We start from the raw sequence: 15218 nt of genomic DNA, 5'->3' as shown, positions 1-15218 counted from the left end.
CAGAACTTGGCAACACATGGCAGGGAGCAAGAGACTCCTTTAGAAACCAACCCACAGGATCTTGACTCCTACAACCAACTAAAAGAGTTTTGCCCAAGTCCACTGGTCCCTGTAAAAGCAGGGGGTATGAACCCCAATGATGACAACCTTGCCACAACACGGCCCCCTACCCTACGCTCTCACCAGTGCATTCAGTGGGATGATCAGCTCACCACCAGTACGCACCTGTTCACCGGTCTTGCTGGGGCTCCAGGCCAGTCCACAACTAGGACTGGTAAAAATTCAAGCAAACTATAGTACTTTTTTTGAGAGTTAATTTAGAAGCTAAGCTATCAGATAGGAAGCTGTGATACCGCTTCTGGCATCTTCCATGAAAGCCACAGTTTATCATATATTATTCTAATGAGGGTGACCATAGAAATTCATCAGCCCAAACTGGGACATTTTAGGAGTGAAAGGAGGGGCTGTTAATAATTATGCCAGGGGGCACCTGGGTGGCTGAGTGGGTTAAAGCCTCTGCCTTCGGCTCAGGTCATGATCCCAGAGTCCTGGGATTGAGCCCCACATTGGACTCTCTGCTCGGCAGGGTGCCTGCTTTTCCTCTCTCTCTGCCTACCTCTCTGCCTACTTGTGATACCTGTCTGTCAAATAAATAAATAAAATCTTAAAAAAAATATACCAGGAAAGTGGGCATAATCTAGGACTGTCCCTGACATGCTGAGACACATGGTAATCACCTTGTTGTTTTCTGCTATGCTCATGCAAAAATCATTGTTCCCTAGCTCACATGTATGCAGTTTGTTTATCTTCCCGAATGATTTGCATGTGTAGTTCATATAACCTGTACTTTTAGAATATTTAACTCCACCTGTGCTTGACTATCCCTCTAACCTCTAAAGGCATTTTCAGTTACAATTTTAGCCAAATTCTTGTAGCTAACTCTCCCCTTCCTCTTCAATAGTAGACCGAACGAGAAATATGATTCATCTGGGTATAGATCTATAAAACTTCCTTAATGTGTAAAATTACTACTTTCCCTTTCTAAGTGTTTTGTTGTTCATGACAATGATTCTAGCTTCTTAAAGCAATCAGTTCTCAAAGAGCAATTAAAAAAATAATAATAAGATTTAAACTTACAGATGGACAATCCAAAATTAATTCTTCAACGGTTACTAAGTCCAGGCCAAGCTTTTCTGCTAGAATTTCAAATATATATTTGTATGAAGGGTCAATTTTCATTTTTCGGTTTTCCCTTGCATCTCTAAATCTTGCCTAAAGAATGAAAAACATGGGTAAATATTGTCATTATGAAGAAAAACCACCAAAAATGTTTAATTTGACATATAAGTGACACACAAGAAGAATCTTATTATAAGAAAAACCTGTCTCTCTTTTAATGTTTCTTGTAGGTTTGGAATGCCACTCATGCTTCGGTGGTATCGAGACGATCTATGGGAAGACTGAGAAAGCATGTCAGAAAGTATGGATTGACCCAGTCGGAGTGTAGGCTTAGCTCGAACTCTGTGTGCATCCAACTCCTCGTCCTCTGGAAGAATTATCCTTTCATCAGAAGGAATGAGATTCAGATAATCACTTGGAGAAAGAACAGGACCTATTTCGGAATGAGAGCCGACATCTAGAGCTGAGGCTGCCTCTGTGGCAGGATGCAGAGGGCCTTCATCTGAAGGAGGAGGATCCTCTTCTCCTGGATCCCGAGGGCCAGTCCCTTCTGACCCAGGGGGTGCAGCCTCTCCTGAAGAGGGAGGAGCTGGTTCTTCTGGAGGGGGCGAACCCCCTTCTTCCGCGCTCATGTTATCAGCTTTTCCTCCCGTAGAGCACCTTAAACTTTAGAACCTAGAATGATAAAATTTTTTCTTTTAAAACTGTACAATAAGTTGAATGTTCTCTGTTAATTTATTCCTCCCTTTGAACCTAGACAGGTAGCAAAATCATCTATTTCTTCCTTGCTATATTAACTAATGAAGCTCAGCTCACAGGACTGGTGAAATTATAATTGTTTTTGTTTTTGTTTTAGGAGTGACAACACACATACACCTAGGGGCTTTCTGAAGCTCTAAGTGCTCCTCCTGACTATGATTTGACCCTAAGGTGCTGCTACCCCACACACATCCCATCCCTGTCACAGTAATTACTGCAACTGATGGAAAGGTATTTGTCTTCAGGTATGTAAGGGCTGAAAAAAGATTGAGACCTGTGTGTTACAGCTGAGATACTGACCTGTCCAACAGACAAGTTGAAGAACTACATGGACCGAAATATTTCTTCCATCCAGGAATGCTATGATATAATTCACCAATCAGAGACTCAACTGTCAAGTCATATCATCTACATGTGCATATCCAAGAATGCCCCTAAAACATAAAACATCCTCTTGGCAGTGTCAAATAGTAAAATAGAAAAATAGTCAAATAGAAAACTAGTAAAAGGAAACTTCATTTAGAATGTATTCAGAATGCCAGCAGGGAAAAGCTCTCAGCCTACCAACCCTACCACTGGTTGTGAACTGCAGACCAAACAGGAAGAGCCCCACGTAGAATCCAGATACTACTTTCCTATCCCAGTGGGACTAAGACTTTTCCTCTCGCCCAGCAACAGCCCAGCCAATGAGAGACGGTCACAACTTAGCCAATGAAAAACGACTGTACTTTCAGATCCCAGCTTACTTGCATAGACTTCTTGTTTGTAACAGCCTTCCCAATGTGCTGCTAAAATGTGGTGGCGATTACTTACGGAAGCAATGATATCATGTCAAGTATAAATCTGACCTACCCAATCAGAAAAGCTCTACACACGAGTGTAGAAGTTCTCATGAGCACATAACCAGGAAAATCAGGGGACACCAGTGGAACAGGAGAAAATGTCACTTACAGAAAATCACATTATAGGGCAGTCATCAAACCTCCAATGAAATAAATTTTCAGGGTATGGCTAAAATCCAGAAGTCAGGATTATAGTAAACACTTGAATAACAACAAAAATTCCAAAGCAGGGAGTTCAAAAGAAGACAGCGAAAGAGCCTTGCTAATGAAAAGTTCTGAGGACACTTGTGTACACCTAGCCCAAGATAGATGGTATTTCTCATGGAAGGACAGGAGCAGCCCTCCATAAGACACAGAGACAGCCTGTAACCTGCACCCCACAGCTGCCCCCTCCAGCTTTTACGAAGATCCCATCAACAGAAGAAATTATTTCCCTTGATACACTAAATTGGCCTACTTCAGAGTGAAAATATCCAAACTGCCCAAGATCCGCAAACCAGAACAATTGTTCCCAAATTGTTCGCAGATTTTTTTCTTCTTATTCCTCTTTCCTCTCTTTTATAAATCCCAGTTTTTGTCTTTGTTCCTTGACCACAATCTTTACACGTGAGTACATTTTCTTGGAAAGTAACAAGTAAACATCTCTGAGTTACTATTGGACAGGGTGATCTACAATACCCAGGAGTTGTGTGCGCATTACATGTTTACCCTTGAAATTGGCCCAGAGCCTATCCTCCTACCTATAGTATATCAAGAACAAGTATAGTGATACATATTAGTGAAGTCATAGCAACTGCCTGTCACTCTGCTCCAATCTGCACTTCTGAATTCTGCAAAACAGTTCACTTTACTCAGTCAGAGAATCGTGCCTGCTCTCAAAGGATGTTGACAGGCATAGTTGTCTGGTTTCTGAAACCAAAGCAAAATTTACACTAATATCAATGTAATGGTAAAACACATATACTAACTGAGCTCATTAGGACTGAAGAGCTTCTCTGCAGGCAACCAGTGCTCTTTCTAAAGCCACAGAGTTATTTAAGCCACTGTAGAGTCACTATTATTTAAGCCATCAAGGAAAGATGAAAATGGAATCATGATATTATATTTAAGAAGTCAGGGAGGTATGCAATTAATCTTCATGCATTTTTCATCTAAAATTGGCTACTATTTTTTAAGTGTTGGCACAGATTAAATTTTCATAAAATGTTATTATCCAACACAGTTCATTCCCTGAGGAGTCCAGATAGTTGAGATTCGTGGCACATCATTTGAGAACTAGGAAAAAAAACAAAACAAAACAAAACCTGAGAAATTACCTAGTTCAGTTCTCCCTCTTTATTGCTAATGAAACTAAGATCCAGAGAAGGTACAGGTCTTACCCAATTGCACGGACAAAAATGATCTTTCTGAACTTCCAGTCCAATCATATCATATCACTGCCCTGCTTAAAGTCCTCCGCTAGGTGCCAAATACAAATTCTTGGGTCCTCCAAGGCCTTCCTGACTTGGTTCCAAGCTCTCTCTCCAGTTTCTTCCATTGCCTTTGCCCTACGTGCTGCCTGAGGTCACAGCAGCTCTGGCTATTCCTGAAACCAGCACTGTTCTCTCACCCCTAGTCTCTAGTCCTTGGCAAGGAGCTCACAGCCTAATGAGGGAGGCCAAACATACCAATGAACACTTCACGGTTTCCACAGAACCAGCCAAGGAGTGGACAAGAATCTGTAGCATCAGTGGAGAAAACTCAAGAAGGAACTCTCTAAGGAGAAGCTGTCATTTAAGGTAGGTCTTAGTAGGATCATATGCGTCCCATGGAGAAGACTGGGGAAGTAATATTGTCAACAACTAAATGCCAAGTTCTATGCTTGGTGACATATATAACTATGCTTAATTAATAAATATATATAATATATATAAATATATAATATATAAATGTATATATAAATGTCCACTCCAGCCAAGGAGTGGACAAGAATCTGTAGCATCAGTGGAGAAAACTCAAGAAGGAACTCTCTAAGGAGAAGCTGTCATTTAAGGTAGGTCTTAGTAGGATCATATGCGTCCCATGGAGAAGACTGGGGAAGTAATATTAATTGTCAACAACTAAATGCCAAGTTCTATGCTTGGTGACATATATAACTATGCTTAATTAATAAATATATATAATATATATAAATATATAATATATAAATGTATATATAATATATATAAATATATATATTTATTTATAGCACATGACCAACGAGTGCATGGAAAGACACTCAACACCACTAGCCACTAGGAAAATGCAAATCAAAACCACCATGAGATGGCACTTTACACCCAGGAGGATGGCTCTAAATTTTTTCTTAAAAGACATTAAAAAGTGCCGAGAACGTCGTAGAGAAATTCAAATCTTCATACATAGCTGGTGGGAATGTAAAATTGTGCCGCCTCTGAGGAAAACAGTTTGGCAGTACCTCAGAAAGCCAAACATAGAATTAGCAAATAAGCCAGTCCCTCCAAGCCTAGCTGGAATTCTAGCAATTCTACCCAAGAGAACTGGTAATATCTGTTTACACAAAAATCTGTATACAAATGTTCATGGAAGCACTATTCATATTGAGCTCAAATTGGAAACAACCCAAACACCCAGTTAGGTGACAAAGGGATAAATAAATGTGGCATATCTTTACCCTTGGAATATCATTCTGTCGTAAGAAGGAATAAAGGACCGTCCCATGTTACAACATGGATGGACCTTGAAAACATTACACTAAGTGAAAGAAGACAGACACAAAAGGCTACATATGATATGAGTCCATTTATATGAAATGTCCAGAAAAGGCAAATCCAAAGAGATAGAAAATAAATCAGTGGAAGTCAGAGGATGGGGAAGGAAGAATTGGGCCTACCTGCTAATAGGCCTGGGTTTCTTTTTTGAGGTAATGGAAATGTTCTGGGATTAGATAGTGATTATCTGTGGTTGTATAACAGTGCATATAATAAAAACCATTGAAGGGTATGCCTTAGTGAAGTAATTATATAACTCAATTTTAAAATGCTATTTTTTTTAAAAAAGAAAAGAAAATATGATCAACCACATTAAGGAAATACAATTGGAGCTCCTGGCAAGTCAGTAGAACATGCAACTCTTGATCTTGGGGTCATGAGTTTGAGCCCCACACTGCGTGGAGAGATTACCTAAGAAAAATTGTAATAAAATTAAAAATAATAGGGGCGCCTGGGTGGCTCAGTGGGTTAAAGCCTCTGCCTTCAGCTCGGGTCATGATCCCAGGGTCCTGGGATCGAGCCCCACATCGGGCTCTGCTCAGCGGGGAGCCTGCTTCTTCCTCTCTCTCTCTCTGCCTGCCTCTCTGCCTACCTGTGATCTCTGTGTGTCAAATAAATAAATAAATAAAATCTTTTTTAAAAAATTAAAAATAATAGAAAGATTTTTTTAAAAAAGGAAATGACCAATTTATTGACCATCTGTCAGGAGGTTTTAGTTTGGAAAACTTCCTCTTAAACTCACCAGGAAATTAAAAAAAAAAAGCATTTTGAAATTAAGAAAGTTAAAAAAAGATAGAATTAGTTAAGGCACTCTTACCCATCTGTAGACACCAGTCTCTCCCCCTTTGTGATCTTGCAAAGGAAGAATATTAGAGCTGAAAATGTTTAATTTAGTCCTGAATATCATCAGTTGGATTAAACAGTATTTATGGTTATTAAGATCAGGCTTAATATGACCTGGAATTAGGGTCATAGACTTAGAGAAGGAAATCGCACTGAAAACAAGTATAGAAAAGGAAGGGAAAAATGGAAGTTTCTCCCTCTTTCCTGTGCCCAAGCCCCAGCCCCCATGCAAAGTGGGTATATATGCCCATGGCTATGTTACTCACTCTGGGAGGCAGAAAACAAGACAGGATTCACAATGCTATTGGAGAGAAAAAGTAATCTTTGCAAATCAATCAATGGTAAAATTATGAAGCTCAGGGGGCCTGGGTGGCTCCATGAGTTAATCGTCTTCCTTGGACTCAGGTCATGATCTCTGGATCCTAGCATCTAGCTGCTAGAAGCTTTGGGCTTCCTGTTCAGTAAGGTGTCTGCTTTTCTCTCTCCACCCCCCGCCCCCCCACTTTGCCTCTCCACTGCTCATTCTCTCCCCAGACAAATAAATAAAATCTTTTTAAATATAAAAAATAAAATTGTGGGGCGCCTGGGTGGCTCAGTGGATTAAGCCGCTGCCTTCGGCTCAGGTCATGATCTCAGGGTCCTGGGATGGAGCCCCGCATCGGGTTCTCTGCTCAGCAGGGAGCCTGCTTCCTCCTCTCTCTCTGCCTGCCTCTCTACCTACTTGTGATCTCTCTCTCTCTCTCTGTCAAATAAATAAAATAAAATCTTTAAAAAAAATAAATAAAATAAAATTGTGGAGCTCTACTAGAAAATTTAGAGGAAAAAAAATTAGTAAAGACAAAATAGACAAAGAGGATTCCACAGAGGATTTGGACATAAGCTGCCCTTGAAGAATAGGTAGGATTCAATAAGAAGAGAGGGAAGAAATGTAGTGAGAAAAGAAAAGAGGTAAAGGCATGAAAAGCTATGAAGAGATCAAAAAGGGCAGAAGCTGTCTGGGAAAAAAAAATAAAGCTTAGAATTATGCTATATTTTATTTGTTCTTCCAAAAGACTACAAACAGCAAAGATTCAGAATCAGTTAAAATAAATAAATCATGAATAATAAAATGTAGTTTTTATAAAGCACAGATCTTACTGTTAACATGTTAGGAAATTGGCACAGTTCTACCAGTGCTTTTTTTCTAGCACCCGTGAGTAGTTCTGAAAATATCCTAATGAAGAATTTGTCCAGGGGTGCCTGGTGGCTCAGTTGGTTGAGCCACTGACACTTGATTTTGGCTCAGGTCAGGATCTCGGGGTCCTGGGACAGAGCCGGGTTCAGACTCCATGCTCATTGGGGAGTCTGCTTCAGGATTCTTTCTCTCTCCCTCTGCTCCTACCTGCCCCCACCTCCAAAATAAATAAATCTTTTTTTAAAAGAATATGTCAGGGGCGCCTGGGTGACTCAGTGGGTTAAGCCTTTGCCTTCGGCTCGGGTCATGATCTCAGGGTCCTGGGATCGAGTCCCGCATTGGGCTCTCTGCTCTGCAGGGAGCCTGCTTCTCCCTCTCTCTCTCTCTGCCTGCCTCTCTGCCTACCTGTGATCTCTATCGAATAAATAAATAAAATCTTAAAAAAAAAGAATATGTCAAATTTATCATAAAATACACAGGAAGAGGTCATTGTCAGTTACTCTGCTTCTATGGTAATCTAATAAACATAATCTATAGCTTCGGCTCAGGTAACCATATTTCAGTATAGCCTGTATACTCTTTCCACCTCTATGTGTGTCCTCTTAATTTTCTTAAAATTTACGTGAAATTATTTAAGGAAAAATAAAAAGCATTTAATCTCTGAAACATTAGAATACTCCCAGATATATGTTCTGAGTGAAGAGTTTAACCTGTGCTCTACTGAGGGCTGACACATCTATTTCTTTTTCTGTTAAAGATTTTATTTTTGAGGGGCGCCTGGGTGGCTCAGTGGGTTAAAGCCTCTGCCTTCAGCTCAGGTCATGATCCCAGAGTCCTGGGATGGAGCCCCACATCGGGCTCTCTGCTCCGCAGGGAGCCTGCTTCCTCCTCTCTCTCTGCCTGCCTCTCTGCCTAGTTGTGATTTCTCTCTGTCAAATAAATAAAATATTTAAAAAAAAGATTTTATTTTTGAGTAATCTCTCCACCCAACATGGGGCTCAAACCCACAACCTTGAGATCAAGAGTCACATGCTCTAACCCCTGAGCCAGCCAGGTGCCCCAATATTTCAAGCAAAGGACAGGATAAGCTCTTATTTTCTGAACATTAAAGAGTCTTTATGGTTAGTAGTCTGGGAACAAACATTGAATGTAAGGAAACTGATAACTAGGTATTAATTACTATTGTGACTGAGAAATAAATTCCAAATAGTTTGTTATGGTTTAACATTTTTAAGTAAATCATATATCTGAGACACTCTAAATAAATAAATAAACAACCACTGCCCATTTGGGGGGATTTTGCTTAGGGGAAGTATAGAATTCTTCCTCTAACAAAATTATCTGAGATGCATTTTCTACATGGTTTTCAAATGTCAAGTTGTACTTGGCATGCAATGAACTGTAAATATAAAATATCAGCTTACCACTTCCAAAGAGCAATGCAACTATTTCATTTTAAGTTGGAAATATATACAACTACTTTATATAGAATTCCTAAAAATTGTAGCAAAATTTTGAAGAGTACATAGTTGAAATGGAACAATCTTTGTAAAGATAAATTAGCTTACTACATTATACACATTATATCCATTTGTATGTATGTATACAGAGAAGGTTAATTATTTACTCCAACATGTTTATAATAGCAAAAATAAGCACAAGAAGAAACACATTTCCTGGAAATAAACAAAATATCCCTTAATAAAGGACCCATTGTATGTCTGAATTCGATTCAGGGAAAAGTAGCTTTGGGAATGACCCCTGCCTTCCTGTTGGGCTGCCCTTCTGATAATAAAGCTTCAAAACTGGTGTGTTAGCCATTGGCTTACTGCTCTTTGGGTGCACAGTCAAGTTTGAGTTTGGTAACAGTATCCTGTTCAATAGAGTTTTAATACAGACCCTAGCAGTAAAAAAGAATGAGGTAGAGTTATATATACAGATATAGAAAGATCTCTAACACATTTTTCATGAAAGAAAACAGGAAGGCACGGTACACTGCAGAATACCAACTGTATTCATTTTAAACACTATATATATGATATTTTGTCTTTTCTAAGATGCACATTTTTGTTATTATGTTATGTTAGTCACCATACAGTACATCATTAGTTTTTGATGTCGTGTTCGATGATTCATTGTTTTTGTATAAACCCAGCGGTCCATGCAATATGTGCCCTCCTTAATACCCATCACCGAGCTCCCCCATTCTCCCATCCTCCTCCCCTCTAAAATCCTCAGTTTGTTTCCCAGAGTCCATAGTCTCTTATGGTTCTTCTCCCCCTCTGATTCCCCCCTTCATTTTTCCCTTCCTTCTCCTAAAGTCCTTATGATCCACAAATAAGTGAAACCATATGATAATTGACTCTATCTGCTTGACTTATTTCACTTAGCATAACCTCCTCCAGTTCCATCCATGTTGATGAAAAAGTTGTGTATTCATCCTAATGGCTGAGTAATATTCCATTGTATATATGGACCACTTCTTTTTTTTAATTTTTTAATTTTTTTAATAAACATATAATGTATTATTAGCCCCAGGGGTACAGGTCTGTGTATGGACCACTTCTTTATCCATTCATCTGTTGAAGGGCATTTTGGCTCTTTCCACAGTTTGGCTATTGTGGACATTGCTGCTATGAACATTGGGGTGCATGTGGCCCTACTTTTTACTACATCTGTACTAAGATGCACATTTTTAAAAGTCTTAATTGGCAACACTTTTTTCTTTCCTCACATTTTTTTCCTTCATGAAGTCACATATATATAATTTGCATTTGTGTAATTGCATAAAATTATAATCGGTAATAGCTTAGGTTTGATAAAACACATTAAAAGTTTTCTACGGAAGATACACAATAATTTATCAACAATGATCACCTTGAAAGAGAAAGACAGAGGGGGAAACTAGGGGAAGAGTTGTGCTTTTCAATTCTATAACTTTTAGAAGATCATAAAATAATGATTTTATATATTTTACACATTATATATTTTACTCATATGTGTATGTATTATATACAACATACAATATGTGTTTAAATTTTCTCCTCCAACATTAATATTTAGAACCTTAAATTCCCCGTGAATTTTCCAAGGTAGCAAGATTACTTGCTAAAAAAAGAGGCAGGTCCTGGCTCTCGGTGTTCATACTTGGCTGGCCATCAGTTAGTGCAGAATGAATTCAGGATAATCGCCAGTTCATCTCTTTCCCCTCCCCCACCTCCCTCACAGACAAGTTGATGCCACAGGCAATCATTCTAAAATTCCACCCTTCTCCTTAAGTTCAATTTGAACGTTAATTGCATGTCCACAAAGTCATCGCTGCTCATTTTCAGGAGCCATAGGACAGTGGGTCTTCTCCACCCATAGGAGTATTGAAGCAAGCAGGTTGGCACACTGGTGTGCTCAGCGTTCGGCACTTCAACCACACTCCTTTTATTGTACCCATTTCTGTAACTCTATCCCTTCAGGCATTAGCTCATTCGTGACTATGGAGGGGCTTCTGTGTGCTCAGCCGCTGTAGCGACGCATAAAACGAAGAGGCTCCCCCCAGAAGCAAAACGCACAAACTGGGAGGACAGACCATTAAACACACACACCATGGTCAAGGTCGAGAAAAGGTGAATTAGCAAAGGGCTGAGAGAGACTGGCAGAAAAAGAAACTTCAGGAAAACCCTCACAGAGAAAATGAAACTTGAGTTAGGTCTGGAGAGTTGTCGTGAGAACATGGAAGAGGGACTGTTCTAGGCCAGAAGTGGGAGACAGCAGAGTGTAGATGCCAGAAAGCAGGAAAAGGCAGCGCTTCCTTGGGAAAAGTGCTAAGTACGGTGATGAGACTTTTGGGGTGCAGAGGAGTGAGGAAGAGAGAGGTTGAAAACACAAACCTGGAGGGAGAGATATTTTGTCTGTCTTACTTTTGACTTCTTAAAAGGGGGAAATGGGTGAGGTCAGACATCCAGGGAACACACTGGGATTCGCAAACGGAGGTGACTGAGCAGCGGTTCTGCAGCAGGGGGTTGACTGGGCTGGTCAGGAGGACTAGCGGGGAGGCGAGACACTGAATTCTAGCACCGACTCCAGTCCCCACCCAGGGAGGAGAGCGGGCCGGGCACCGGGCAGGAGCCGGTGCCGCACTCACCTGCCGCGACTCGCCGCCGCCACCCGCCAGTCACCCAGGCGGGCCCGGGGACCGCGCTGCGCCCGGAAAGCTGCGTCTGGCTTGCCGGCCGCCGAGGCTCAGCCGTTGGGAGTCCACACCGGTTCTCGGTGGGGCGCCCCGCGCGGGGTCAGGGGGGCGCTGCTCCCTGCGGGGTCCAGGGTGTGGGGCTGCGGGTGAGGGGATCCGCGACCCCCGCGCGCGCAGTTCCGAGGGGCCCGTACCCTACCGTACCCCCTCCGCAAGAGAAGTGAAACACCGCGGAGAGGCCGGGGTCACTAAAGGGCAACTGCCTGGAGGGGAAAATGGAGGAGGGCGGGGCCGGGGGAGGATTCCAAGGTGTGCTTTGAGAGAGGATGGAGAGGGAAATGAGTAATTTTTCAAGGACGTTTGTACTTTTTTTTTTTCAAAAGAGTTTTTAAATTTTTTAAAAGATTTTATTTATTTAAGAGGGAGAGTGCACAAGCAGTGGGAGCAGCAGGCTCCCCGCTGAGCAGGGCGCCCAATGCTGGCTGAATCCCAGGACCCCAGGGTCATGACCTGACTGCAGCAGACACTTAACCGACTTGGGGTGCCAACACTGAGGCACCCCAAGATTTTTTTTTTTTTTTACTTTTTAGTAGAGCCTATACTGAAGGTGGGTGGGCTCCAACTCACAGCACTGAGATCAAGAGTCCCCAGCTCCCCTCCAGCGACTGAGTCTGTCCAGCGCCCCTGTGACCATTACACTTTCTGAAGTTGCTTAGTGTTTCACTTGAGAATATTAAATCTTTTCTGTTGAATTTGCTTGCTCAGAAACCTACGACTGATAATACAGAGAACAGAACTCTGAAGAAAACAGATTTGTTTTCAAAGCCCACCCTCCCTTCTCTTTCCAGTACATTTCTGTTTTTCTTCTAACTCCCTGACATGGTGTGCCTGATGTCTGCTTTAATTAGGAGTTAAAGCCAATCTTTGAATATAGAGCAGGTCAATCTAAAATGAGGGCTGGAAGATCTGCCAAATGATTAAAAAAAAAAACCAAACCTGAAACCCAACAATAATTATAAAAATCACAAAGTTTAATTGAACGTCTACCTATGTTAAGAAATACCATGCAGCAATTATGCAGTGTGAAGTTATGGGACCCTCAGCACCCCTGCACACCTTCCCAAGTATGCCAGACCGCAGGACTTAACTGTCCTCTCACTCTGAGCTGTTTCTTTAGCTAGTGCACAGGCAATTAAATAGGAGACAGCAATCACAGTAGGACTAAGGAGCACCTGCTCACTTCCCAGGGGGAGGGGCCCAGGCTTATATACTGCTTGCTACAAAAATGATAAACCCTTAGCCTTGGATTCCTTAGCTCCCTCCCAGTCCACTGCCCGCACGTGGGCCCATGGTGTTGTCTGGTGGTAGGTGGTACCTGGAGCCAGAACTGGCTTCTACATTGGTACTCCTGCTGTTTGTTGGACTGTGAGTAATAAAGGGTCTTTCTCTCTGGCCCATTTGTTTTTCTTTTTCTTCTTTTTTTTTTTTTTTTGTCTCATCATCTATTTTTGGCACTTATGTTTTAATCCTTGCCATCTTCCCAGTAAGAGGTATATCTATATATTCTTATATAGTAAGAAACAAATTACAGGATATTATATCCTTTAAAGAGCCTTAAATATGTCCATGAGCCTTAACCTACAAAGTCACATTTTGAAAATATATTCTTAAGAACTAATACTGTGCTGGGCTGTCTGACTCAGTCAGTTGAGTGTTTGACTCTTGATATCAGCTCAGGTCTTGATCTCAGGGTCGTGAGTTCAAACCCCATTTAAGAAATAAAGAAGGAAAGAGAAAGAAAGAAATAAAGGAAAAGGAGTGGAAAGAAAGAGTGAGAGACGAAAGGAAGGAAGGAGGAAGGAGGGAAGGGATAGGGAAGGAGGAGAAAAAGAAGGAAGGAAGTAAGGAAAGAATACTGTGAAAGAAAGAAAGAAAAGAATGGAAAGAAAAGAAAGAATGGAAAGAAAGAGAGAGAGAGGAAAGGAAGGGAGGGAGAAAGGAAGGAAGGGAGGAAGGAGGGAAGGGGTAGAGAAGGAGGAGAAAAAGAAGGAAGGAAGAAAGGAAAGAATACTGTGAAAGAAAGAAAGAAAGTAAGAAAAGAATGGAAAGAAAAGAAAGAATGGAAAAAAGAGAGAGAGGAAAGGAAGGAAGGAAGAAGGAGGGAAGGGGTAGGGAAGGAGGAGAAAAAGAAGGAAGGAAAAAAGGAAAGAATACTGTGCTAGATATGGACAGAGCTTTTGCTATAAAGATGTACATTGCATTGGGTGGCTCAATGGGTTGAGCAGCCGGCTCTGGATTTCAGCTCAGGTCAAGATCTCAGGGTCCTGGGATCAAGCCCTGCATCAGGCTCCAGGTTCAACAGAGACTCTGCTTGAGGATTCTCTCTCACCCTCTCCCTCTGCCCCTCTCCCAGCTCACGCAAGGGATGGTGCTCTCTCTCTCTAAAATAAATAAATAAATCTAAAAATTTTTTAAAATAAAGATATGCACTGCAGTATTTGGTTTGTAGCACTGTGGTCTGTGTAATAATTTCATTACCTCTGGCAGAAAACTAGGCTCATGGAACACTACCAAATGATAACACTCCTGAGGATGCCTGAGATATGGAAAAGCACACCATCCAGAGAGTTTTCCTGAGGCTTAATAGAAAGAAAACACTACGTAGCATATATAAAACAGTAAATGGTTAGACTGCCCAAGACCCTGAAAATATAATGAGGGAACTAGTTCTTTGTCTGGAAATAGATCCCCTGTAGATGCACGATGATCTCACCTTGAGATCCTTAACTACATCTGCAAAGACCCTATTTTCAAATAAGGTCACATTCACAGGTATCAGGAGTTAAAATTTGGACATATTTTTAGGGGGACACAATTCATTTCACTGCAATAAGTCCTGTACATATTTTTTTCTTTTTGTTATCTAAAATTAAGATTAGGAAATCTATTCAGAGTATGTTTAAAACACTTTTTATGGTTAATTTTCCCTAATGAACATTATTTATTAGTTGCCTAGGTTCCTATTGCCTTTTGTGTTTTATATTTCTGCATTGACAGTCTTTTTTCTTTTATTTCTTTCTATTTTTCTTCACCAAATGGAGCGGACAACTCAACAAGTATAAATGTGCTGTTTTAACCATAAGCCAATAATCCTGGAAGGATAAGCTCGAAAGGATAAACTGTAGATAGTTATTCAATATTTATATGTATTTTATTTGAATGGTTGGCTACTTGAATTGTGGTCATGTTTAGACAATCATAACACAACAAATATTGATAATCCATGTACAGTAATTGCATATTCTCCACATCATCAAACGTTTTCAGTTGATTGTCTCAATATTTTTATTTCTGCCAATAGTGTGATCTTTCCACCCATCAATGAGGCTTGAAAACCAGACTCATTGTGAAGTTATAGATTTTTGGAACAGAGAGGGAACTTAAAGATCATCTTATTTCCTGAATTTCAT

At 40.8% G+C, this 15218-nt stretch overlaps 1 non-coding gene across 1 annotated transcript; it reads right to left on the bottom strand.

Annotated features, from left to right (window-relative positions):
- Positions 1-8548: 8548 nt before the first annotated feature.
- Positions 8549-8621, bottom strand: TRNAK-CUU. The gene has a single exon. It is a non-coding gene; the product is annotated as a tRNA-Lys (tRNA).
- Between the last annotated feature and the right edge of the window lie 6597 nt (positions 8622-15218).

This window comes from Meles meles, chromosome 5 (assembly GCF_922984935.1).
Source record: "Meles meles chromosome 5, mMelMel3.1 paternal haplotype, whole genome shotgun sequence".
NCBI classification, from domain to species: domain Eukaryota; kingdom Metazoa; phylum Chordata; class Mammalia; order Carnivora; family Mustelidae; genus Meles; species Meles meles.
The sequence above is the reverse complement of the archived record's forward strand: the minus strand, read 5'-3'. Positions and strand labels throughout refer to the sequence as shown.